We start from the raw sequence: 4,772 nt of genomic DNA, 5'->3' as shown, positions 1-4,772 counted from the left end.
GCTTGAGCCCAGGAGTTGGAGGTTGCTGTGAGCTGTGATGCCACAGCACTCTACCCAGGGGGATAGCTTGAGGCTCTGTCTCAAAAAAAGAAAGAAAGAAACCAAAAGGAAAGAAAGAAAAGGAAGGAAAAGAGGGAGGGAGAGAGGTGGGGAGGGATGGAGGAAGGAAGGAAAGACAGATGGAAAGAAAAGAAAGAATGAAATGCTCCGGTTTGTTTATTCCCATGGGCAAGGGCTCCTACGATGGCCAATTTGGGCTGATTCCATTGGATGCAGAGTTGGGACTAGATGGGCACAATTGGCTCTCACAGGCCAATTTCAACTGGCTCCAGCACATGCACTAACCATGGTTCTGGGCAAAGCAAGGATGAATGAGATACTACATACAAAAAGGCAGAGGGAGCCGCAGAGTGCTCTGTGGCTGTGAAGCTGTGATGATGGTCGCCCTCACTGTTGAAGGGCTCCAGGGCACAGTCTACCATTGGCAGCCCCGGCCTTCAGCCCAGGAAGAGGGCAGGTTGTGTGTTGTGGTAGCCTGGGCTGACGGGTGGGTTGTGAGAGAAATTGAGTGCGGCTCCTGGGCTCTGAGAAAGGAGGGGAACTGGCTTGGCCTCCCACATTGGTGCACTGATACCCGTGCACCTGTCCCATCATGATCCCTGACACTAAAGCGGCAGGGATAAAGGTTTGCTTTCTGTGAAAGAGTCCTTCTGAACATAGATGCCCACCCCAGACACGGGCCATCTGGGAGGCCTCCTGAGGAATCAAAGCAACAGAGTCACCTACCCCTCTGGGAGTTTCTGGGAGTCTCTGGGAGTTTCTATAGGTATTGGCTATACCACAAGGGAATGGTGGAAATGACCTCTGAGGACAGAGAGTCAAGAGAGAAGTTTAGCCTCTGCCAATGCAGAGGGTGGGGGGTGATGTCAGGGAGATGGAGGTGGGAGGTGGAAAGGGCAGGAAATAGGAGCTCCCTCTGTTCTCCCTGGCCCCACCCCCAGAGCTCATGCCTTAAATTAACTCTGTCCCACTGCTAATTATTAATAATAGCTATCATTTATTGAGTACATACTATGTGTTAAGCTATTTACAAGCAATATTTCATCTAATCCTCCAGAGAGGTATGTATTATAAGCCCTATTTTACAAACAAGGAAACTGAGGCCCAGGGAAGGAAGTTAAGCAGCTTGCTCAACCCAAGTCCACAGTTACTGGGATTCAAACCTAGTCCTAACTCCAGATCATCCAGCTTCAGGAGCTCTGCCAGCTACTCCAGGGAAGGACCAGGGCCAAGGCAGCCTCACCCCTCACTCCACAGTGAGCCCTTCCAGGTGCTGGACAGGAGCCCCACATGGACACTGAGCAGAAGCTTTTTGCTCAGTCCCTGAGGCAGGAGGCCCTTTTGAATGCAACTGGAGGAAGACCTTATCTTTCCTGGACTGTGTGGGTTTAGAAAAGAAACTACCACTTCTCTGGGTCTCATTTATAGAACAGAGATTCAGCTGAGCCATTCAAGGGGGCATTGTGGTCATTGAATCAGGAGTCATCACTTATAAAATCTGCCTAGATTAAACCTTCGACTGAGGACCTCTCAGGGACTTCTGAATCCTCGATGCAAATTAAGGGGTGGGCCTCTGAACTCTGTAACTTCTCTGGTTCTAAACCTATCCCTGTGGACTTTGAGGAGATGGGGTAGTGGCTATGACGGTCATTGCTGTGAACTGAAGTCTCAGTCAAGGGCTTGGATATGTGGGGACTTAGCCAGGGCTATAGATAATGTCCTGGTGCAAAGATGGTTCTGGGCAGGCCAGACCTCAAGAAGGGGTGCAGGTCAGAGCTGGGGCTCAGAGAGACCTCCTCAGATTCACTTCTGCCAAAAGGAGCAGGGCTGGGACCAGAGGCCCCTAAGGCCAGACTGAGTGAAGGCCAGGCAGCAGGGAAAGCTGGTAAAGACAGCTGCCACCTGGGGGGTGGGTCATCAGCCAGTCTCCCGGGGCTGTGAGGCCTGGAGCAGTGACACCATCAGGGCAACTGTAGAGCTTGGGGCCCTTGAGCCCCACCTCATTTGGCCAGTTGAGACCAGATGTAGGGGAGGGATGAGGACTCAACACGCGTCCTTGAGTATTTCCTATATGACTGCACCTTATGCACCTTTTCACTGAAACCGCATGGTGATCCTGTGAGGTGGGTCCTTGTGCCTATTTGTCAGATGTGGAAGTGAGATAGAGAGAATGACACTGTTCAAAATCACACAGCCAGAAAGTGACAAAGCTGGGGCTCAAACTGAGGTTGACCCAAATCCAGACCCTTGCCCTTAACCACCATGCTACCCTGCCTCCAGATAGAGGAGTGGCCACCACCTGTACAAATCCTAAGATCTGAGAGAGGAAGAGCCCCTAGTCCTTCTTCTGGAGGAGCTGGAGAACATCTAGGGAAGGCACCAAGCCCGCTGCACCTCCTCCCTGGAAGGCAGTTCTGCACCGGGGCAAGGTGTGGCAGGCAGGCCCACGCTGTCCAGGGAGCAGGGGCCAGGCCGGGGCAGTCATGCAGAGCCGGAGATGGGCTGCCCCACACCTCGGGCCCCATGCCTGCTCCCTTGTGGTGTCCAGTTACGGCCAGCTCGGCGCTTCCCCGGTCACGCCACATTTAGCTTTGCCGAGTGAGCAGGCACCGGGACATTGAGAAGGGCGGTGAGGACTCTTGAAGGGGCGGGGGAGCCTCCCACCAGCCCCCGACCTGGATCTCCACTACCAGCACCCTGCTGCTGATCACTGTGGGACTTTGAACAAAGTCCTCTCCTTACTCCTCTAATCCTCTGTCAAATGAAGTGTATTGATGGTTTATTCTGCAAAGATGTGCCAACCCAGGCTGGGCACCACAGAGCCAAGGAGGCCATCCCTCCCTCTCAGAGGTCCCAGAAGAGCATGGCCTAGGAATGGTGCAGCTTCCCTGCTCTGGCTCTAGGGGGTCTTCGGTAGAAGGGGTCAGTGTAAACCTCATGCTTTTCTTGCTGCCTGGCTCCCCAGCTTATTGCACCCTGACTCTGACCCCACCAAATATGGAGTGCAGACTCTGCAGTCAAACATACCTAAGTTTGAATCCTGATTCTGCCAACAACTATCTGTGGGACTTGGGCAAGTCATATAACCTCTCTGAGCCTCAGTTACCTCATCTGGAAAGTGGAGCACAGCTTTGTTCTGATAAACCAGTGAGAAAATCATGCAAATTTAAATGGCCAAATCATTTAAACTGGCCATTTAAGTGGCCAACACAGAGCTTACCCTTGGCCAATGGTAGCTTTTATCAGAGACCACTTGGGCAAAGAGGAATAAATTCAAGCTCTTTGCAGGTGGTAAAGGAAGGCAAAGGGCTGAGGCTAGGAACAGTGAGGATCACACGAATAATGATACTCCAAATGAGAACTGCCATTTACTGAGCACTAACACACCAGGCATATGCTCAATACTCCCAATGCCTGATTTCATGTGATGCTCACACCCTGGGAGGCAGGCCCCTCACTCTCCGTGTTCTGTAGACGGTGGTGCTGAAGGGCAGAGACTTTGCTGACACAGCCAGTGGGGAAGGACTGGACCCGACTTTGAGCCCTAAAGTCCTCGTAAGCACGCCAGTGTGCAGGGGACAGAGTTCTCTTGTGATTCCAGAAGGTCTGAGCAGAAAAAGCCTTCAGATATCATCTGGTCCCCAAGCCCCTAGTTGGTTTGGTTTTTGTTTGTTTGTTTGTTTGTTTTAGAGACCGAGTCTCACTTTGCATCATACCTCACAGCAACCTCAAACTCTTGGGCTCAGGTGATCCTCTTGTCTTAGCCTCCTGAGTAGCTGGGGCTACAGGAGCCAACCACAACAACTGGCTATTTTTTTTTTTTAAGAGACAAAAGTGTTGCTTTGTCGCCCTCAGTAGAGTGCTGTGGCATCACAGCTCACAGCAACCTCCAACTCCTGGGCTTAGGTGATTCTCTTGCCTCAGCCTTCCGAGTAGCTGGGACTACAGGCACCCACCACAACACCCAGTTATTTTTTTGCCAGGCTCAGTTCGAACTTGCTACCCCAAGTATATGGGGCCAGCACCCTACTCACTGAGCTACAGGCACCACCCAGACCATCTATTTTTTAGAGACGGGGGTCTCGCTCTTGCTCAGGCTGGTCTTGAACTTGTGAGCTCAAGCAATCCACCCGCCTTGGCCTCCCAGAGTGTTAGGATTACAGCACGGTGCTAGGTGAGCCACTGTGCCCAGCTAAGCCTCTAGTTTTTCATGAGGAAAGTGGCCTTCACAAAGTCATGAGTAAGAGATACACGCGGCACCCATAGCTCAGTGGGTAGGGCGCCAGCCACCTACACCAAGGCTGGCAGGTTCGAACCCTGCCTGGGCCTGCTAAACAACAATGACAACTGCAACAAAAAAATAGCTGGGTATTGTGGTGGGTGTCTGTAGTCCCAGCTATTTGGGAGGTTGAGGCAAGAGAATCACGTAAGCCCGAGAGTTTGAGGTTGCTGTGAGCTGTGATGCCATAGTGCTCTACTGAGGGTGACATAGTGAGACTCTTGTCTTTAAAAAAAAAAAAAAAAGAAATGAAAAGAAAGATAGAGATAGAGTTTGGAAGACATTGTTAAAAACACAGCACTTGGCTCGGCGCCTGTGGCTCAAGTGGCTAAGTTGCCAGCCACATACACCTAAGGTGGCAGGTTCGAATCCAGCCCAGGCCGCCAAACAACAATGATGGCTGCAACCAAAAAATAGCCAGCGTCGTGGCAGG

At 51.7% G+C, this 4,772-nt stretch overlaps 1 protein-coding gene across 1 annotated transcript in view; it reads left to right on the top strand.

Moving 5' to 3' along the window:
- FOXN1 (forkhead box N1) overlaps positions 1-4,772 on the top strand; it is a 29,644-nt gene that overhangs the window by 10,161 nt on the left and 14,711 nt on the right. The gene's annotated exons all lie outside the window — the stretch shown is intronic.

Source organism: Otolemur garnettii, unplaced genomic scaffold (assembly GCF_000181295.1).
Source record: "Otolemur garnettii isolate 467f Iridium unplaced genomic scaffold, OtoGar3 scaffold00112, whole genome shotgun sequence".
NCBI classification, from domain to species: domain Eukaryota; kingdom Metazoa; phylum Chordata; class Mammalia; order Primates; family Galagidae; genus Otolemur; species Otolemur garnettii.
Note: the sequence above shows the minus strand (reverse complement) of the source record. Positions and strands in the feature narration are given on the sequence as shown.